The sequence below is a fragment of the Octopus bimaculoides genome, chromosome 23 (genome assembly GCF_046866305.1).
Source record: "Octopus bimaculoides isolate indiv1 chromosome 23, ASM4686630v1, whole genome shotgun sequence".
NCBI lineage: Eukaryota > Metazoa > Mollusca > Cephalopoda > Octopoda > Octopodidae > Octopus > Octopus bimaculoides.
The window spans coordinates 20091729-20116413 of NC_142950.1; the positions used below are offsets into that span (position 1 = coordinate 20091729).

General features: G+C 34.0%; 1 protein-coding gene across 1 annotated transcript in view; it reads right to left on the reverse strand.

Annotated features, from left to right (window-relative positions):
• Positions 1–24685, reverse strand: part of LOC106879044 (multiple PDZ domain protein) — an 862020-nt gene that overhangs the window by 198918 nt on the left and 638417 nt on the right. The window lies entirely within an intron of this gene.

Consider the following 24685-nt stretch of genomic DNA (forward strand, 5'->3'; position numbering starts at 1 on the left):
TTAAGCAGTGGTGGGGGACAAACACAGACACACATTCACATATATGATGTGCTTCTTTCAGTTTCTGTCTATCAAATACACTTTGGTTGGCCTAGTAGAAGATACTTGCCCAAGGTGCCAGGCAGTGGGATTAAACCCAGAACCATATAGTTGGGAAGCAAGCTTAGTACCACACAGCCACACCTAATTAATGCACATAAAAGTTTAGGTTATTAGATATATGTCACAAAAAATTGCTATTGTCTTTAAGAGAGGGATGTCATGCATTTCTACTTTCCATCCGCTATCAATTTGTGGGCTTAGGACTTGCTCAAATAAGGTGTGCAAAGGAATATTGCTGTCCCATCTGGATTGGTGCAACAGATGCATACATATATATCCTAGAGTGCACAAAAAAAGGGGTTGCCTAACTGCTTGACATAAGAGTTACTCCCCAATAGCACACTCTGACATCTGGTTCACAGACCAACTATCTTCTTTGCTTTTTTTTTTGCTCATATTATAGGGCCTTCTGCTCCTCAGAGCTGCGAGGTCTCATGCAAATTCTACCTGAAGATCTCTTCAATGGTCAATGTTGATTTAGCATCTTTACAGGTATGGACAACCTTGGCAAGATTTTTTAATACTCATTTGATATTAACCAACCTGAGACTATCCCTGGTACTATATCAAAAACTTCCTGCTTTAAAGTGATCTAAATTTAAAAAAAAAAACTTTCCAAAAAAAAAATCCATATTAATTTATGTTCTAGACACCAGCTTAATAATGACAAAGTTATTTTACTTATATTCTTCATTAATTTCAAAATTAAGTGAAACAAATGCAGCATATCTCAACAGAAATATGGTAACAAAAGGTTTAAAAAAGACTGGCAGTTACCATGCATACAAGTGTCCTCTTCATGACAATATAACTAGGTTACAGTGTCATTGTAGGTGTTGTCAGAACATAAAAAGCTGAAACTACCACAACAAGGAATCTTTCCCTTAGACCCAATAACAGTTCTGCCAATCCACCATCCCCAGTATATTTTTTTTTATTGATCCAACCAAAATGCAAAGTTGATTTTCATAGGATTTGAAATCAGTACAACAAATCAGAACAAATATCACAAGGCACTCTATCCAACACTCAAACAGCTCTACCAATTCGTTACTTAAAATTTCACTGAGAACCACCCTGCCTCAAACATATCTCTTCCTTGTGCCTCCAATTCTATGTCATTCCTGTCAGGTTACCCACTAATTATAATGCCCAGTCCATACTCTAGAATCTCACTCTGATCATGTTTTTCCCCTGCAATCATCAACTTATAGCTCTTTCAAGAAGAACCTTTAATCACATCAATATCACTAGTCTCAAACGACCTCAGAATGTCAGAGGGGAGGGAGTATATTCCTTCCTCTGGACCAAATCATTAAAATTTAGCAAATTGGTAGAAGTGTTAGAACGTCATATAAAGTGCTTTGAGGTATTTGTTCCAGTTCTCAGTATTCTGAGCTCAAAATCACTCCACCCTTCACATGGGGCCAATAAATAAGGTACCAATTCAGGACAGTGAAATGGTGGAATTGTCAGGGAATTGAACTAAGATGCCTTGCAACATCTGTTGCAAATTTTTGCCTTCTGAGTTTGAATTCCACTCCCTGGCATCAACTTCTTCATGTTGTGAAGTCCTATGGAACAACAATAAGCCTTTAATGTTAGTAGATAGAGTGATGTTGTTGATTGGAGCAATATCTCGGTCACATCAATATGCATGAATGCAAATGGACCTTGCATTAGAAGTGTGATAAACACTAGAACAGAATATAATATAATGCATATGTGTGTGTGTGTGTGTATCTTTATGTATGCATGTGTCACTAGTCCACCATAAAATAAGGAGAACTAATATCTAAACCAATAATTCTAATACCATTAATTTTGATGTACTAATAACCATTTAAAAACTTCCATTTAGATCTAATTAAATGTAAGACCTCAATAAGCCTTAGTGCAGAATGAAGCAACAAAAGAAACAATAAAACTAAACCCAATCCTCCATTAGACAAAAGGAAAACCCTAAACCACTCAAACTACAAAAGGTGATACAATCAATATGATGAAGAACATAAGACTGAAACAAAACTGTGGAACATATACAATGACACAAGCATCATAATAACAGCAATTTTAATTCAAATGAACAAATGAACACAGATACCCGATCATCTGCTCCTCTACTGGAAATCATTATAGTTTTGACACCTATCAACACCTATATGAATCTATCTCAGAATACTGAGTGCTTCTGTCACTCTTCCCCCTTCACACCTCACTTTTATTTATCCTAATCACATAGATACTTCTATCTTTCATGCCTCTCATTCACTAACGTTGTTGATGAGTGAGAAGAGATGCAGGGTTATAAGGTCCTTTAGTTATGTTGAAGACCTGGCAGTCTCTCTAGTGCTGAGCCACAAAAAAGCCCCTTGCACACCCTGTAAAGTGATCAATGTTAAGAAGGGCATTTGGTCATAAAAGCTAAGCTATAAATGAAAAGTGAGTAGTACCACTCAATATGCACGGACTCTGGCCATGACAAGTATCCAACCCATGCAAATGTAAAACAATGGTGATTTTATATAGCTCATCATCATTTTGGTGTCCACTTTTCTATGTTCACATGGGTTGGACAGAACTTGTCAAGGCAGATTTTCTACCCTTCCTGTCACCACCCGTCACCTGTTTCTGTGTAAGATAATATTTTCTCATGGCCAGATATGTTCTGATTGAAATTTGGGAACAAAGATACCATTGCATGATGGTGCTACTCATTTACAACTATGACACAATGTCAAGGCAAGACAATAGTAACACATACACAATGGGCTTCTTTCAGCTTCTATCTATCTATCAATCTACACACACACATCATTCAAATGTCAACATGATTTAATAAAACTGCCAACAGCTATAATAAAAGCTTTCAATAACATAAAAGAAATAGTGGGCACTTGCCCAAGATTTCAATTTTGTCATATTTGTACCATAAGCGCCTAAAAGACAACATTTGATGTGTCAAGAAAAAACAAACAAGAGGGGATAGAGTTAAAAGGTAATTTTGCTCTTGTAGCTTAGCCATATTTCTTCATATTTTATTGGCTGGTTCCATGTATACTTTCATCTAATTTGATAACCAGCAACACCACATAGGCAACAAATTTAATATAAAATCATAAATAAATGGCTATTTATGAGCATGTGTATCTGTATGAGTGTGTGTGTATGAGCATGTGTGGGTGTGTGAAACTTATACATAAAAATGCGTCTAAAAGAGATAATTACGATATTTGTTCTATTTCAATGACATGTTAACCATTTACTTTCATTCTAAGGCTGCTGCCTAGCTTTTTATACATACATATAAGTATGAACCATGTGTATGTGTATATATATGTGTGAATGTGCATGTCTGTGTGTGTATACTTGTGTGTATATAAACATACACATATATACACACACAGACATATGTATGTATATAAACACACACACACACAAATATATACATGCATATATATATATAGTAACATATTCATATATATACACATATATATATGCATACATATGTATGTATACGCCTACAAATATGTATACAAAAATTTAGAAAGATATATTGTGCATGTGTGTATGTGTTGATGTATATATTTGTGCATACATGTGTGACTGTTCTTATGCATGTATGTGTTTGTGCTCTTAGCAAAATATGTAGATGCATGTATACATAGATGAATATATCTATGTGTATGCATGTGTATCAATGCATCTGTTAGCATATGTGTGATTATGTGTGTGTGTGTGCATGTGAGCATTCTGCTGTATCTGTATGTATATATGTGTGCAGATAGAGTGATGGCCTGACATATATAGCTATTGATACAAATATATTTATATGTATGAGGGCATCTGCTTATGTTTGTACTTATACATACAAGTGACTATGTGTGTAGATATCTGTGCTTTTGTACTTAACAATATATGTGCGCATATGTATACATGTGCATGTGTTTGTGTGTGTGTGTGTGTGTATTAGTACATGTGTAAATGTATATTTGTGTGTGCTTATGCTTTTGTTATATTTTTATAAGAGTTTTTTTTTATATTCATATTAGTTTCTCTTTTTTCTTTTTCCAATTGAAACTTGGAGAAAAAAACTCCAAAAAAAAAAAAAAGGATTTTTACATCATTACTATTCCTGTTATTCTAAGGCATTGAACTGGCAGAATCATTAGCGCATAATGCAAAATGCACAGTGATGCTTTTTCCAGCTCTTTACATTCTGAATTTAAATTCCATTGAGGTCACATTTACCTTACATCCTTTTGAAGTCAATAAAATAAATATCAAACAGGTTGGGGGGTGGGGGTCAATTAAATAAATTCCCAGTCAGGCACTGGGAGAGGGTGGGGGTAATGTAACCAATGAACACCTCCAATTAAAATTGCAAGCCATGTGCCAAAGCAGCACCTTGGGCAAGTACCTTCTACTATAGCCTTGGGCTGACCAAAGCCTTGTCAGTGGATTTGGTAGACGGAAACTGAAACAAGTCTGTCATGTGTGTAAATTTTAGCCATTTCTCTGCAAACTCAAAAAAAATGATGAACAACCTTAATCAATTTTTGAACCTTATTGGGTTCTCATCAGAGGCATCCACATCATTCTGACAGGCTCCAGAGAAACAAGCAGCCAAACTGTTTATATACTCAACAAATGCAGCAGTTACTCTCTGAAGGGGTTCCTAATTTGCATACCGAGAGTGTTTAACACTATAAATACCAGTGGCCTGTCAACAGGGATCTTAGTCCACAGAGTATCAAGGTATGATGTGATATATATGTAACATATATGTAACTGGGCAAATTTTAGTCATTTCTCTGCAGATTATATATATGTATGTATGTATGTATGTATGTATGTATGTATGTGTGTGTGTGTGTGTGCATTTGTCCCTCACCACAACTTGACAACTGGTGTTGGTGTGTTTACATCCCCATAGCTTAGTGGTTTGGCAAAAGAGTCCAATGGTATAAGTACCAGACTTGACAAAAAAAAAAGTAGTGGGAGTCAATTCATTCATCTAAAAACTCTTCTTCGACTAAAAACTCCCTTTGTATGGCTGCAATCTAATAATTGAAACAAGTAAAAGATAAAAGATTATTATTATTATTATTATTATTATTATTATATAAGTTGATTGATAGAATCATTAGTATATTAGACAAAATGCTTGGTTGTTTTTATTTTGGCCTTTTACATACTAGGTGACCTCATCAGTGTTAGCAGCATGAAAAAAGCATCCAATACACATTGCAATGTGGTTGGTCGTAGAAAGCGTATCCAACCATAGAAAACATGTCAAAGCTGACACTGGAGCTCAGTGCATCCTGTGGCTTGGTAGTTCCTGTCAAACCATCTAACTGATACCAGTATGGAAAATGGATGTTAAATAATGATGTTGATAAGTCCTCCTATACATCAACTTTGCCTTTCATCTATCTAATTTCCATAAAATAATGTACAACAAAGTGCAATGTAATTGACTAATTGCTGAAATTAATAATAATAATAATAATAATAATAACAATAATAATGGCTTCAAATTTTGGCACAAGGCCACCAATTGTGGGGGAGTGGGTAAGCTGATTACATTGATCCCAGTGCACAAGTGGTACTTATTTTATCAACTCTGAAAGGATGAAAGGAAAAATCAACCTCAGTGGAATTTGAACTCAAAACGTAAAGACGGACAAAACGCATTTTGCCTGGCACGCTAACGATTCCACCAGCACACCATCTTAAATAACAAGAACAACAACAATTATTATTATTAGTGACAGCCCACTTTGTTCCAAATCAAACACTGTCCATGTTTATCTTGTCCATCATATATAGTGCAATTTGGAATTCAGTTTTCAATTGTGTGATCAGGACATATACTCACAAAACACTCAGAATACATTCTCCTCTAAATGTGAGTAGCCATGTAGTCTCTCTACAAAACTAACCTGCCCTGCCTCACCCACTTCTTTCATACCTTAACCTTCATCTCCTCACATAAAGCACCCTTCCTCTTCATTGTAGTATTTTTGCAAATAGTATGGCAACTTCACTGGTGTCAGTGGCAGAAAATATACACCCAATGCACTCGGCAAAGTGGTTGGCATTAGGAAGGGTGTCCAGCTGTAGAAACCCTGCCAAACCAGACACTGGAGCATGATACAGCTCTTGGACTGGTGGGTTCTGTCAAACCATCTAATCAACACCAGCATGGAACATGGATGTTAAATAATGATAATGTATGTTTCCTTGTCTTGGTAGTTGTACACGAATGTGACTGTCATACAAGCAGCGTCATTCATTTCCAATATTCTATAAAAACATGTCTGAATACGGGGAAATAAACTGAAGTTTATTTCTACAGCCAATTAAACAACAGATGACATTCGAAATTATAACATTTAAATATAAATAAACATAACAAAAAGAAAGATAAAAAAAGAAAAGGAGGGAGGGTAAAGCAGAAGATGGAGGAGGAGGGTGTGGTAGGCTACACACCCTGGAACAAATAGTGTGCTCAGCTGCACCCTGTGGTAATGACCATGATTGTATTGCTGCAGAGAATGGCCAGTGATATTTGTTGTAGCAGCTACTTCTCCTCACAGGGATCATTTCTCAGATGGGCAGCCACTATCCCAATTTTGCAGAGGAAATGGGGAAATATTACTTTCCGTGGATACAAGTGAGAATTAGCAACAGGAAGAGCATCCACCCATGGGAAATCTGCCTCAGTTAATAAACTTCATTAGATCCATGCAAGCATGGAAAAGAGACACTTAATGATGATGATGACTTTCATATGTATATGTGTTTGTGTGTGCACACACACGTGTAATCATGCACACACATATATACATAATATCCCATATCACTGTTTGATTATGTATAATTGATAAAATCAGTCAAAAACGAAATAATCATGTGATAGATTCTATTCTCTTTATTTATTCTAATGTTCATCTCTACCCGTCTTCGACCCCACCTCATTCAATTTTGTTACAGGCCAACTCTTATCACACAGGAAAAAAAAAAAAAGACTTCACTAATCAATATTCAATATTTGTTTGAAGAAAAAAAGAACCAATAATAATAATAATCATGATGATGATGATCAATAAAATTAATGCATTTTCTCTTTTCTTCAATTAACAACAGATAATTTATTTGATGTTTCATATTTTTTAAATACTACCCCTCCCTTCTACAGAATTTTAAAGGAAAAAGATACAGTTCAAAGGAAGGACAAAAAAAAAAAAAGTACATTATGTGCTATAAATTTAATGTTTGTAAAATAAACATTTGAGATTTTATCACATGTAATCAAGTAGTTTTATCTAAAACATTGCACATGTCATCACAGTTTACACCAGAGGAAAATTTGTAATGCAAGTAAGCATATACTTATATATATGTATATAAAAATGTATGTAAATATATATATATATATATAATTCATTTTAGGAACATTGAATCTCAAAGCAAATATAGTTAAAACCCTTTGAACAAAGAAAATTGAAGGCTGCCTGTAGTATATGACCCACATCTCCTGTATGTGTGTATGTGTATATATATATATCATCATCATCATTTAATGTCCGCTTTCGATACTGGCATGGGTTGGATGGTTTGACTGAGGGCTGGTGAGCCACAAGGCTGCACCAGGCTCCAATCTGATCTGGCAACGTTTCTACAGCTCAATGCCCTTCCTAACGCCAACTTATCCGAGAGTGTAGTGAGTGCTTTTATGTGCCACCGGCATAAGGGCCAGTCAGGCGGTTCTGGCATTGGTCACGCTCAAATGGTGTATTTTATGTGCCACCGGCATGGGAGCCAGTCAGCAGCCCTGGCAACGATCATGCTCGAATGGTGATTTTAACATTCCACTGGCATGGGTGCCAATCAGGCCACAATAGCAATTTCACTTGCCCCAACAGGTCTTCGCAAGTGTAGTTTATTGTTCAATGATTGAAGGGTACTCTTAAGTGGGCTGGTTATACAGCACTGGCATAGGCCATGGTTATGGTCTCACTTGTCTTGCCAGGTCTTCTAAAGCACAACATATCTCCAAAGGTCACTTGACATTGCCTCGTTGAGGCCCAATGTTCGAAGGTCATGCTTCACCACCTCATCCCAGGTCTTCCTGAGTCTACCTCTTCCGCAGGTTCCCTCAACTGCTTTTTCACACAGCTGTCCTCATCCATTTGCAACACATGACCATACCAGTGCAGTCATCTCTCTTGCACACCACATCTGATGCTTCTTAAGTTCAACTTTTGTCTCAGGGCGTTTACACTCTGTCAAACATGCACACCGACATTACACATCCAGCAAAGCATACTGGCTTCATTCTTTGCAAGCTTGCACATGTCCTCAGCAGTCATGGCCCATGTTTCACTGCTATGTAGCATGGCTGTTCGCACACATGCATCATACAGTCTACCTTTTACTCTGAGCGAGAGGGCCTTTGTCACCAGCAGAGGTAGGAGCTCTCTGAACTTTGCCCAGGCTATTCTTATTCTAGCAGCTACACTTTCAGAGCATCCACCCCCGTTACTGACTTGGTCACCTAGGTAACAGAAGCTATCAACTACTTGTAGTTTTATTTGCATTATTTACATTCGACGGATATTTGTCCTCATCTTGTTTGTTGTGAGCACAGCGTTTCGGCTGATATACCCTCCAGCCTTCATCAGGTGTCTTGGGGAAATTTGGAACCTGGCTTCTCATTCCTAAAGTATTTTTCGATGCTATTATTATTATTATTATTATTGTTATTGTTCAGGTCACTGCTTGGAATCGAACTCGGAATCTTGGGGTTAAGAGCGCAGGCTACTAACCCCAAGATTCCGGGTTCAGTTCCAAGCAGTGACCTGAATAATAACAATAATAATAATAATAATAATAATAATAACATTGAAAAATACTTTAGGAATGAGAACCCTGGTTTGAAATTTTCCCAAGACAACCGATGAAGGCTGAAGAGTATCAGCCGAAACTTTGTGTTAACAACAAACAAGATGAGGACAAATAAATGTCGAATGTAAATAATTCCTCATCTCTTAAATATAGAACTGTACTTGTAGTTTTTCCCCCTGGAATGTGATGGAAGCTGTTCTCTGCACATTTTCAGTGTTTATTGCTCCTGAGCATTTGCCACACACAAAAACTATCTTCCCAGTTAGAACTTCCTTTGATATCGCTGCACCTCTTATGTGTCCATAGATTACACTGAGTACATCTTATGAAGTTTCTACCTATGCCTTTTCTACTGTCTGCCTTCCTACTTACTCAGACTTTGGTTTTTGCTAGGTTGACTCTAAGGCCCTTCGATTCTAATCATTGCTTCCACACCTAAAACTTCTCTAATTCTGATAGTGACTCAGCAATTAGAGCAAAGTTATATATATATATTTCATTTGGGCATTATGAGACTAATAACCTGATGTAGAACTCAATATACACACACATACGTGTGTGTGTATGTTATTCTAGACCAACACCTCTAAACTTAGCAAATTACATAACCAAATTTAACAATAGGAAGCTTAATAGATAAAATTATAACCAGGACATTAATTATAATGTTAGTGACTCAACTATAAAGGATTACAGGAAGAATAACAATATAAACAATGTCAGAACAGATTCTCCCAACAACAACTGAAGTCCACATATATAAGATCAACCATCATTCACAGGCAAGAGTAACTTGGTGGCATGTTCCATGTTTTAGGTGAGCAGATATAAAGCCATTAGTACAGCTCCATTGCCTTTTGACTCAGCAAAATATCGAGTATGGGGGTGGGAGGGAAGAGCTGGAGGCAGTACAGGGCTGGTACTCCTTTACAGCAGTGTAGATTGGAGCAATGTGAAGTAAAGTGTCTAACTCAAGGACACAATGTGCCATACAATCCAGGAAATGAAACTATGGTCTTGTAATCATGAGCCTAATGTCCCGAGTGAAGTACCTTCGTGTGTGTGTGTGTGTGTGTGTGTGTGTGTGTGTGTGTGTGTGTGTGTGTGTATTCTTTTAATTGTTTCAGTCATTTGACTGTGGCAATGCTGGAGCACTTCCTTTAGTCGAACAAATTGAGCCCGGGACTTAATCTTTGTAAGCCTAGTACTTATTTTATCGGTCTGTTTTGCTGAACTGCGAAGTTACGGGGACGTAACATACCAACGTTGGTTGTCAATCGATGGTGGGGGGCAAATACAGACACACAAATATAGACATACATACATATATATATATATATATATATGATGGTCTTCTTTCAGTTTCTATCTACCAAATCCACTCACAAGGCTTTGGTTGGCCTGAGGCTATAGTAGAAGACACATGCCCAAGGTGCCATGCAGTGGGACTGAACCCAGAACCATGTGGTTGGGAAGCAAGCTTATTATCACAGAACCACGCTTGCACCCTTTTCGACTCGCTCAGTGGCTTTGAAACCTCTGTATTAACTTGTTTCTAAGGCACCTCCTTTACCCTTGTAACAGTTGACTATGATGCTGCTATACTAATCATTGGGTATGATGCCTTTCTGTACAACCTGATGTGTGTATACATACACACACATCAAATGACGAGAAGTGGAAGTAAAAAAAAAAAATGAATAAAAAAATATATTAAAACAATTGGATAAAAAGAATATTTGGTATATTTTCTAAGCTAGTTTATAATTTATATTTGACTTTTGATTCCAGAAATTGGTAGTAAATGAGGAATAAAATAACATCAACTGATACTTGTATCACAGATATTCATTTTTTTTATCGTTACCTTATATCTATATATTTCTAATAGTCAAAACTTCAAAGGAGGGAAAATAATGACAGGGAGAGAGAGAGAGGGGGGGAGGGAGAGAGGGGGGGAGGGAGGGAGAGAGAGAGGAAGGAAAGAGAAAAGAGATCTTTCATGAGATGCACATGTGTGATTGTTTTCAATTCAAAAGCACATAACATATCTGTCACTCTGGATTCAATTGGTTAGAAAATTTTATCATAGCTTGCATGTAAACCTCTGCTCTACAGTGATGCTGTTGCTGTTCAGCTTCACCCACTCCATCAGCATTCCTGATTAAGCAGGTCTATGATCAAAGATATTTCACTTATAACCATCGCATTTGTTTTTTGTCCATATATTTACATATACATATATATATATATATATATATATATATATATATATATATCATCATCATCATCATCATCATCATTTAACGTCCGCTTTCCATGCTACCATGGGTTGGACGATTTGACTGAGGACTGGTGAACCAGATGGCTACACCAGGCTCCAATCTGATTTGGCAGTTTCTACAGCTGGATGCCCTTCCTAACGCTAACCACTCCGAGAGTGTAATATATATATATATATGTATATTGGAGAGAGATCTGGTTGTTATTTCTAGTGGATAAAATGGACATAATGAGATTCTGATAGAAAAAAAAACAAGGAGAAACTCCTTTTTAGATGAGCAAGAAGGAGCAGGTATAGTGTAAAATAAGCAGTTTTGGAAAAATTAAAACAAACTACATACTGGCAGAGAGAGGGGGAAGAGACAGAGAGAAGTTGTAGAGAGTGAGAGGCAGAGAGAGAGGATGGGACATCCCTGGGGAATGCAATATTTTAAATGAACAAATGGTGGTGGTGCTACAACATGGTCTTAACCATGATGGCTAAAAGCAAGTAAAGAACATGTAATAATGTCTGGTATGAGTTTGGATGAAAATAACAGTCATGGAGGCAGGAAAGAAAGGTAGAGGATAAACAGAAGAATTTTAATAGATTTTGTGTTGAGCTAGCATGGAGTGATGAATAAAGACAGATGAATCAGAGAAAACAAACTGCACCTAATGGCCCTGCAACTATAGGTCTTCACAAACTCAGGGTATACTTATCAGATGGACAGCTCTCTTCTGAATACAAATTTAGAATTTATTGGTCGAGGTAAAAGGAACTGTACAGAGAGTGGTAATAATGATATTCCAAATGGAAGAGCATTTAGTTTTTTGTTCAAAGTCAATAGTTTTTCAAGTTAATATTTGCTTGTCAAACAAACCCCAAAATACTCCCTTATCCATTTTGATACCAATCCGCCTGAGACAGCTCCTGTTTCTAGGATATTAATTTCCTGTTTGAAAGTGAGCAAAATTAAAACTTTTCATTAACCCTTTTCATACCAGCATGGCTGACACTATCTGTGGTCCCATGATACAACTCTGCCATTTCAAAATGATCTAAATTAAACCCTCCCTTCAAAATTTCATGCTAATTTCCATTTGAAAGACCAGATCAACAATAACAACCAAGTTATTTTACTAAGTTTGTCCTTATTTTCAAAATTAATTGAAACAAAGGCAGTGTATTTCAATACAAATATGGTAACAAAAGGATTAAATATTGTATGGCTACTAGTCTATGCATTAGCCACTCTCTGATTCAATGATATAAACTTCCTATTTTAAAGTTATTTAAATTAAAACCCTCCATTAAAATTTCATGTTCCAAACACCAGTTAACAATGACAGTTATTTCATTAAATTTCTCATTATTTTCAAATTAATTGAAACAAACCCAGTGAATTTCAACAGAAATTTGGCAACAATGTGTTTAAAATTTCATGTTTCAAAGATCAATTTAATAATGACAATTTTACTGAGTTCTTTATCAATTTAAAAATTGAGACAAAGACAATGTATTTCAACAGAAATATGGTATCAAAAGGGTGAAACTGACCTAAATAAAAATCTTCCATCAAAATTTTATGTTACATTACATTCGAAACATCAACTTAATTATGAGAGTTATTTTACTAAACTCTTCATTATTTTCCAAATTAATTGAAACAAAGGCAGATTATTTTAACAGCAACACAGTAACAAAAGGGTTATTACAACTACATACCCACTTTCTGGCATCTACTACCAAACATGACTAATGAATAACACAATTGTGACATTTTACATTCTGTTTCTTCTCTCTCTTGATATAGAGGCCATCGATGTCTTCTTGTTTACATGACTAAATAACTAGTTTTGCATATTTGTGTAGTTTTTATTTATCATATCACACACAGCCCCCACACCCTTCTTTCTTTATTACAAATTCATTTCTGCTGAGTATTCAGAGTGGCAGTTGAGTGACTACATAACAACCAGAAAGGAACAGAACCAGATGATGAAATAGCTTCCAAAAGTCAAGTCTTTTACTGAATTTTAGAGAGTGAATGTATTGGAAAATTAAGAAAAACCAAAACACAAATAATAATCCTTTTGGGGGTCATTCATTCACGATGTGGGCAATAATTTCATCAACTCTATTACAGATTCAGACACTTGCTCATTCCCAAGGTTGACCCTCCAATATGTGGCCAAAGTTTTGTCTTGCACCACCAGTAATGTGATCTTGGTCTCTTTTATTGCCCCCAACATACCCAAAACCAATATAAGTTGTGGTAACACGATGAGGTAGCAAAAGTGCTACATTGGAAACTTTGTGAAAGGTGGGAGATAGAGAGAGGCAAGATGTAGTATAAGCACAAACCACAGAAAGTAGTGGAGTTGGAGATCCGCAAAACCCTGTGGGATTTTCCAATCCAAACAGATCAGGTGCTTGAGCACAACAAATTGAAAATAGTGGAGGTGGACAAAGTAAACCGCATTCTCTATAATTGGTGTGTGCCCCTTTGACACAAATAGACAAAAAATAAATATATACAACCCTCTTAAATATGAGACAGCCCAACTCTGGTAAATGAAGAAGGTGAAGATAGTGCTAATTATTGTTGGGTCTGTGGGGACAGTATCAGAAGGCATCAAGAGGAATATAAAGGAAATGGGAATAAAGTGTCCAGTAGAAATGATACAAAAGATTTGCCTCCTTGGTATGGCCAGAATCATCAGGAAAGTGTTAGATAATTGAAAAGAACAGATAGCATGGTACTGTAGGCTGCAGGTAGCAAGCCTGCTATGCATGCAAGTTTCCAGGAGTTCCAACAAAACCTGAGTTAAAATGATAATAATAATCCTTTCTACTATAGGAACAAGGCCTGAAATTTTGGGAAGGAGGGGCTAGCCAATTACATGAACTCCAGTACTTATTTTATTCATCCTGAAAGGAGGAAAGGCAAAGTCAACCTCAGTAGAATTTGAATCCAGAAGTTAAAGGCAGATGAAATGCCACTAATCATTTTGTCCAGTGTGCTAATAATTCTGCCAGTTTGCTGCCTTTATAATAATGGTGATAATTCTTTCAAATTCTGACACTAGGCCAGAACTTTTGAGAGGAAGGAGTAAGTCAATTATATCAACTCTAGTACTGGACTGGTACCTTGTTTTAACAAGCCCAAAAGGATGAAAGATAAAGCTGACCACAATGAAATTTGAACTCAGGACATGAAGAATCAGAAGAAATGCTGCTAAGCATTTTGCCTGGCAAGCTGATGGTTCTGATAATAATGGTTTCTGATTTAGGCACAAGGCAGAAATTTATAACAGAGCAGTTTAGTTGATATCAGCAACCCCAGTATATAACTAGTACTTACTTTTATTGGCCTTCCCCCAGAAGGATGAAAGGCCAAGATAACATTAATGGGATTTGAATCCTAGTAATAGGCACAAGGTGTGAAATTGTAAGGATGGGGAGGCTACTTGATTACATTGACCTCAGTACATAACTGGTACTTATTTCATTGACCCCAAAAGGATGAAACACAAAGTTGACCTTGGCCATATTTGAACTCAGAATGTAAAGATGGATGAAATGCCGCTAAGCATTTTGCCCAGTGAGCTAACAATTCTACCAGCTTGCTGCCTTAATAATAATAATAATAATAATAATAATAATAATAATAATAATACCAAAATGTGACTTTTTTCCCTTTAAATATACATGTATTTATATCAAATAACACAAGTTACTATTTTGGTCCATTTTTCAGATTCACTCTTCTCTATGTTGCTATAAAGGCCATTCTATAAAAACACTGATTACCGTCTTCTTGTTCACCACATGACTAACTCTGTTTATTCTTTTTTTTTACTTCTTTTGTTCTACTAAACCCACCTACGGTCTCTTACTTCGTTAAAATAAATTCATTTCCTCTGAACATTCTGAGAAGCAATGAACCAGTTGAATGTCTCTTTAACAATCAGAAGGGAACATAACAGGACTATGAAATGGCTTCTGAAAACACTTGCAATAAAATCAGACTAAATCTTAGAAGAGTTTAAGCATTTGAAAAGGAATGAAAAATAGAAATACAAAGAAGAAAACAAATCTAAACAATTCTTTTCCCTATACTGTATATATTTATACTAACCATGTATGTGAGTTTATTGCCCAAACTTACATATTTCTGTAAGAGCATTAACACTCATAAAAAATAAAAATATTAACAGAATGGAGTAAAACCTACTCAAGTTTTTAACAAAAAGTATGTAATGTTAGAACAGTAGAAATTAATGATCAACAGAGAAAATTTTAAAAAAACAACATAATTAAATAGTAAGAGTAATTAAATGTTTTTTGCTTTTTTTCTTCAAATCAAGTAAAAATATAAATTAAATTTTAAAATTAAAGTTTAAAATATATATGGAAGGAAATTTTATGCCAAAAGCAAAGAGAAAAAAAAAAAAAGAGGTATATAAAATAAGATAGAGAGAAAAAATATGAAGGAACAACATTCTTGCATGCCATTAAAAGTGTCTTGTTTCAGTTGCCATTCCAGTGAAAAATGAATACAGAAGAAGTTCTTGTAAACAAAGAGATTGGAGAAAGAAAGAAAAGAAAAGAAAAATGTGTGTGTGTGTGAAAACGGATGGGAAGTTTTGGTATCTGTATGTATGCATGTATATATATATATGTGTGTATTTGTATGTATGTATGTATGTTTATATATATGTGTATGCATTTGTATGTATGTATGTTTATATATGTGTATGCATGTATGTGTGTGTGTATGTATGCCATCATCATTTAATGTCCATTTTCCACACACACACACACACAATGTTCATGATAATGAGTGTACTAAATTACACACACATCTACACACATGAAGAAAAATTGTTTTGTTAACTGAAAAATAATTTTATGTTTTTCTAAGAATAAAATCATTCTAATAATGAAATTTAATAAAGAAAGTAAAAAAAAAAGTTTAAAATATATGTTAAAAATAAGAAACAGAAATATTTCAAATAAAGCAAAAAAGGAAAAACATTTCAAACTATAAAAAGATGCAATCCAGGCATGCATAAAATTACGAAGAGTTTTCAAAACGATTAGAATTAAAACTGAAGTTAACAAATAAACAAGTGAAATAATTTAAAAGATTCAAAATTGAAATAAATATACATATATAAATACACACACACACACACACATATATACATATACACACATACATATATATTTCTTTAGTTATGAATAAACAAGCTTATTTTCAAGACAAAAATGTTTTATGGAAAACGAAAAAAAATCCCCTTTTTTAGAATATTCTTGGTGAGGAATTTAATTCAAGATTGCAGTGTTGAAAAAGTTACTTTGTTACTTTTGCATTTTAGTAAGAATCATTCTAATTGTTAATTGGAAATGTATGTTTCTATTTATTAATATTCCCTATATCTTCCACCCATTCCCCTCTTTTACAGTACAGTTTATCAAATTCTTTCAGGAAAAATGCCTAATTGGACTAGGGACACTTCGTTGTTGTTTAGTTAGAGCTGATCCTTGTTGTTATAACTTAAATGGATTGTCATGGTCTGTGTCAGTTTTTTATTCACTCAAAAACATTTCATTTCTGGCAAGGAGTCTATGGCTGGATGTCCTGCCTCATACCAACAACTTTACAGAGTAAACTGAATCTCTTTTATCATGGGCCAATACTAGGGAATCCTGTCATTGGACAGACTAAAGAGTTCCTCTCAACCCTACATTGTCCCTTTTCTATCCAGTAATAAAGGTCTTACCTTTACCACTAGTCCACACATTTTGTAAGGAATAGATGCTGTCAACTGAAGGGACTCCAGTAACTGAGTATGAGACTGGTGTTTGGTTTTAGAGAGGGAATGGAAGAGAAAGTCGAACATTGTTAGAGGTTTGAACTCACAACTCAAAGAAACAAAACTAATTACTATCAAGCAATTAGTCTGATGCTCAAATGCTTCTGGCATATCCCTGCCTTCTAGCCATGCAATAAGATGATTGACAAGATAAAAGCAGTTGATATAGTTACTAATAATAATGATTACTTTTACTTAAAATAATAATAATAATAATAACAACAACAACACACATGAACTTAGTTTATATGTCTACAATTCACTTCAAATTGACAATGTTCAGTAATTAGATGTTAGTGAATCTAAATGGAGTCTATAAGAGGATTAAAAGACAATTTTAATCTACTTAAATCCAGGGAACCCCCAAACCTTTTATTACTAATGACTAATAGTTTAATTAAGCCATCATCAAATTAAATAAATACTTCCACTCTTCTTTTTCAGATTTTTCTTCTTACACTATGAATATATTAAGTTCTTACATTTATGAATAAATTACATTTGTACAGTTACGAATAAATTAAGCTCTTATATTCATGAATAAATTATGTTTTTACATTATTAATACATTAAATTGCTGCATTTATGGATAAATTACATTCATGCATTATGAATAAATTAAGTTCTTACATTATGAATAATAAATTAAGATAGTCCTGTCTTTAAGTAATAATAAGCAAGATAATAGATTTTTGAAAAAAGAAATATTTTAATCATTTTTAAAACAAAAGTAAAGATAGTTTTCAGTTTGAGTAAAGTGAGAATAAAAAGGAGCCATATATTAGGAAAATAATGAATCAAACAGCGATTTTCATGGCTTTGAGGATGCACAAACTTGATTTATTTTAATAAAAAGAGAGACAGAAAGAGAAAGAAATAGAAAAAGAGAAAAGGTTGAAATAAAAGAAGTCACATATATGTGAAGAACGAATGCAAACAGCTTGTGGAAATTCGTTGACGCAGCATCGTAGCTTTGAAAGACAAGGTAAGGGTGCAGTAGAAAATGTGCAGAAATCAAAGCACAAACATAATTATAGATAATTGCAGCAATACCTGCAGATTTAAATGTGAGACTTGACGTAAGTGCCCGTCTATAACCGAAGTGTGTCGATGCTCAGTGAGTGACTTGGCAGTCATTTGTGAAGAGGAGTCTGTGTTCTTAGGAGTGGATGACACTCCACGGCGGTCTTCCACATCTAAAGGCTGTGAAAGATACAAACTCTAAAGCACTTGGTGGTAGTGATTGTGGTGGTGGTGGTTGTGGCGGCAGAGGTGTTAGTGGTGATGGAGGTGGGGGAGTTGATGGTGATGGTGGATATAATGGAGGGTGGAAATGATGGTGTGATTGTAATGGTGGTGGAGCAGTTGGTGATGATAGTGGTTGTAATGTAGAGGGGTGTGTGGAGTTGGTGTTAATAGTGGTTGTAAAGGATGAGGGGGAGTTAGTGGTGATGGTGGATGTAGTGGATGGGAGTGGGATGAAATTGATGATGGGGGTTGTAATTGAGAGGGAGGAGTTGGTGGTAATAGAGGGTGGTGGAATTTGTGGTGATGGTGACTGTAACAGGGTGGGAACTGGTAATGATGATGTTATAACAGAGGAGGGAAAAGTTGATAGAGATGGTTATAATAGGGTGGGGGTGAGGAAATCAGTGGTGTAGTTGTAATGAAGGAGAGGAGAGTTGGTGGTGATGGTGATTGTAATGGAGAGAGGTAGGGGATTTTGTGGTTGGCAGTGGTATGAGGGTGTTGGGAAGAAAAATAAATACCTCATCTTCCACACACCCACACCTACATCTAATATCATATCCCATAGGAAAATCATTCAGAGATGAATTAATGCTCCTGCATCAAACATGGCATTTGGTGGTTTGGAAAGAGTAAACATTTGAAAAGACTACATCAAAACTAATTTGGATAAACAGGAATTAATAATGCAATAATCAAACTGATTAGCATGCAGTGTGATTGAATATTGTTTAATAAATTGAACCAATGTAAACTAGGCACTTAATGTGGGTATGTGTCGATGTATGTGTGTCTGTCTTTGAGTGTAGATGGATATGTGAATGCGTATGATGAACATATAGGGTTTTGTGTACAAGGTTCACATAATTTCTTTGGTATCCCCCACTTAAACACTAAAAAAAAAAATTTAACTGAAACAAATATAATCAAGCATTAATTAAACAGGGGAATTAATCAACTTGATAATTCTGAAAGCTGTTTCAAAGTGAGAATTTTGTATCACTGATGCAAACAAAATATAAGGCCTTTAGACCCACCCCACCCATGCCTCGACGAAACAAAGCATTAAAAAAAATAAGGTTTAACCTATTACTTGTGCAATTTCTTTTAAATTAAATTCCAAATGAGATCTGCTACTATTATCAACAAGAGACTCTAAATAACATTACGCATTTTCTTTCCTATTCTCTCCCTCTTGTATAACTGTAAAAAATAGCTAACAAAATCTACCAATTTTCCATATATGGCAGAATTCTGACATCTAGTGGGAATTTTAAAAGAATAATCCCCAGTCAATGAGAATTAGCACAATTTTGATTTGAAAGAAATGACTTTTACTGTGTGTATGATTTTTTAAAATTATTATTATTATTACTATCATTATGAAGGTGGTGAACTGGCGGAATCATTAGCATGCCAGACAAAATGCTTAGCAGCATTTTGTCCGTCTTTGCAGTGTGAGTTAAATTCTGTCAGGAGTGATTGAGCCTTTCAACCTTTTGGGGTTGAAGAAACAAGTACCAGTTGAGCATTGAGGTTGATGCAATTGACTTCCCTCTCCCCTCAAATTGCCAAACCTTGTACCAAAAGTTAGAAAGAATTATTATCATTATGGCAAGCTGGCAAAATTGTCAGAGCATCAGAGGAAAAAAATGCTTTACAATATTTGTTCCAATGTTTTACATTCTAAGTTCAAATCCCACTGAGGTCAACTTAGCCTTTCATCTTTTGGGATTGATAAAATAAAGTACAAGTACTGACGTTAATGGTACTGACAAATCCCCTACTCTTAAAATTGTTGGCCTTGTGCCAAAATTTGAAACATTATCATTATGAAGGCAATGAACTAGCAGAATTATTAGCACACTGGACAAAACACTGAACAGCATTCCTTCCAGTTTTATGGTCTGAGTTCAAATGCCACCAAGGTTGACTTTGCCTTTCATCCTTTCAGGGTCAAGAAGTACCAGTTAAGTACTGCGGTTAATGTAAAACTTTACTCATTTCAGGCCTTGTACCTATAGTAGAAAGAATTATTACCTCCACCTTAGCAAAGGTGAAGGTATTGTTTTTATTCATGTTTGTTTGTTTGTCCATGGACAAGATATCTCAAGAACCACTGGATGGATTCGGATGAAACTTTCAGGGATGTTTGGCCTCATGACTGGCATGAACTGATTAGATTTTAGGATTGATCTAGATTATTTGTTATATTTACTTTACATGATTACGATCTTATGTTCACTTTCAATGTTTTCTCAATTTTTTCCTTTCAGGCTGTTTCCAAAGTTTTATTTTCATTTCTATATTATTAATTTTACTCACATCTCTATCTTAGTAGAAACGATGGATAAAGGAATCAAATTAAATAAACACACGGCAGCGAAATCGTTCGGAAATTAAATAACACTAACATATTTTTATAATATATATATATTATATATACATATTAACACTTTACAGTATACTTGCATGTATACATACATCTATACATTGATCTAAATCAAAGGAAGGCTGGAATCTAAGAGAAGAGAAAACCAAAAGGTCTCCTGTTATTCATTTAAAAATTCCTGAGTAGAACTTATTATTATTACCTCCGCCTTTGAAACTATTTTGAATGGTGAATTTGTTAACTTTGGCTTGTATTAGATGAGGATAAACTATTTATTGCTGTTACTAAATTTTCTATAGCCACCTTCACATTCCATTGCTACTATTGGGATTGATCAAGTACCGGACAAGGATTCTGGATTATTTTTCCGGTTTTGTTTACTTAATTTTTGAGAGTGGTTGGGTTCATTTTTAATATTCTCGTTTGTGATAGCAGTCGAGTTTATTTCAGATATTCTCATTTTAAGAATCATCTCTGGCTAATCGGTGAGAGGACGTTGGTGTTGCCTTGGCAGAGGTTTGCACTTTCTGAGTACTCTTGTTACTATTATTATTTTTCTTTTTCTTTCAATTTGGTTTTCATTTCTGCTGAGTGTCTTCCTGACACCTAGGGCAAAGAAGCTCACTTTATACATTCATAAGTCATTAAAATAAACATGCCATTCATAGGCCTATCATTATTATTATTATTTCACTGAGCTGGCAGAATGATAGGAGTTCCAATGTTGCTATACTAAGCAGGTTAAATGACAAACATAAGAAAGCCCTTGTTCTGGCCTGTCTCTGTAAATTACTAGGATACTTGAGTAGTATGTGAAATGCTGATGGTACAAAATCATTACTTGAAACAGCTTACCTATGTATTAAACCTATCTTAAAACTTTGTAAATAATGTAACAAGAAAACAAAAAAGTATTTTAAAAGATTATTTACAAATAATAGAATATTACATTTTTACAAAAAAAATTTTAATTTATACAAAAATATAACATATTGCTGAAATTATGCATTATGGTCATTAAGCTCAAAGTCTACTCTGAGCAAACAGACCTATGGTCAGAAGTTCAAGACATGACTATTCTGTCTTTAAAGTGTACCTATGAGTATATTTTCTCATGTCTCTATTCCTTTCCCAAGATGAGGATGTATGATTTTGGAAATAATTAGCAACTACTTCTTGCAGGTTGAGGAACTATGCAGAAAATCGTTTGTTGGCTGGTGAATTTTGCATCATACTGTGTATGCATGCTCAACTGTGTGTATGTATGTATATTTGTATATGCTATATGTGCGTGTGTGTGTTGATTATACATATATACATATATAAATATATATACATATATATATATATATATATATATATATAAATATATATACATATATATATATATATATATATATATATATATATATATATATATATATATATATATATATAAATATATATACATATATATATATATATATATATATATATATATATATATATATATATATATATATACACATACCTCCACACATGTATTTACAAACATTTCTTGTAAAAGTGCATTACCAAATCAAAACATGACAAGGAATTCTAAATGTGGATAAAACTTTCCGAAGACATGTTTCCAATATTCTTAAAAATGTATTTTCTTCTATTTTTAAACACACATTCTTTTTCCATGGAGTGTGCAAAATATTTACCTTTTTATTCAAATTGACACGCATGTATTTTATCTGGAAAGTTCAAAATAATAACTCAAGGATTTTTTCCACAGAACACACACACATACATACATATAAATATATATTAATTATTTCTTGTACATAAATGGTATATATATATATATATATATATATATATATATATATATATATATATATATATATATACATATATATGTATATATGAAAGGAAAAAAAAATGAGCAAAGCCTTACATAACATATATATATATATATATGCAGTGTAGAGAAGTCATATTTTTAACCTTCTTTCACACACAACAAAATAAATTAAGACTAAAGGAAACATTAAACATAATTATGCAGACATTTATATTCTAATTATTTCTGGTATATTGTATATGCATATATATGTGTGTGTGTGCATATATAGATATAAATGCATATATACACACATGCATATACATATAATATATACATGTAATATATACATATGCACATTCACATGCATGTTAATATATATACACATGTGCATATATATATATATATATATATATATATATATATATATATATATATATATATACATGTTAATATATATACACATGTGCATATATATATATATATATATATACATGTTAATATATATACACATGTGCATATATATATATATATATATATATATATATATATATGAAATCATGAGCGTTGTATGTATATATGTATACAAATAAAAGGAAAAGCAAAAACTCCACATGTATAAGAATAGATTATGTACACAAATACATATACACATATGTATGTTTGTGTACATGTGTATGTGTATGTATATACACACATACATACACAGACAAACTGTTGTTAAAACATCTATATTTCCATTTATGTGCACTCACCTCCATCAATTTGGTGATGGTGAGTCTTCGAGAATTTGTCTTACTTGCCATTCTCGTCCAGGATAATATTCTACGTATTATAGTCACAAATGCCTGTATGGAATCTGAACTCAAAACACAGAGAATTGGAACAGACACCACAAGGCATCTTATCAAAAGCCCTACCAGTTCCATCAATCTCCCCTCTATTGACTGGTACTCTATTGACCTCAGAAGGATAAAATGCAAGGCTGGCTCCAGTGGGATTTGAAGTCAGAGAGCAGTAACAAATACCACAAGTCATTCAGTCTGATGACCTACTCAATCAACCAGTTCACCATCTAGTGTTTTTAAATTCTTTTTTGTTTGCAACACACCTTTTTAATTTGTCACATATATTAGCTGTACATTATACATACACATACATACAAAGAAAGCATTTACATTGCTATTATTGTATATGCATATGCACAAACACATAATACTAGCTAAGTATAAAATTGGCTTTGGCATTGCTTCGGTGGCCAGCCAAGAACTGGTATTTCAACACAGTATTATAGTAAACTATTTGCATTCTATTATTATATATGTTCAGTCATATATATGTGTGTGTAGATATACATACACACAGATTATGGCATATATGTACCATAAGCTATATATATATATATATATATATATATATATATATATATACACATATATATTTATATACACACATGCACACAAATACATACACATAACACATTTTCATTTTATTATTACACATACCAAATGTTATTTTTAAGTGTAATTATGAACAAAAATGGTCAAACATTAATTGAAGGATCACTCAATACTGTCTGACAGTCAATGACTGGCAAAACTTCAAAGTCGCTGGCAACTTTTTCCTTGTAAAACATTATACATATGTGTGTGTGTATGTGTGTACACCTTTTTTTTCTCTTCCATGAAATTAAATTTCTTAAAAGAGAAATTTAATTTTATGAAATAAATCATAAAACTGTTTTTGAAAAGCTTTGGTAATGGTGTTAAATCCATCTGATGTCACAAAGATGATTTTAGAAATTTCATCTTAACCAAAACCTTGTTTAGACCATATTCCTTATGAATAGGCATCTTTTCTTAAAGGGTTCATCTAGATATGCCAAGATTTCTCTACTTTAGGAAATATGTCATACATATATAATAAAATTATAAATATAAATTTAAAACAAAAGAATGACTTGAAAATGAATCAGCACTTAATTAGAGTATTTATTACTATCCTTAGTGAAACCTCTAGTTTTGTTTTGTAAAATAGAAGCATTCTGGAGATCTCTGGTTGGGAAATGCTGG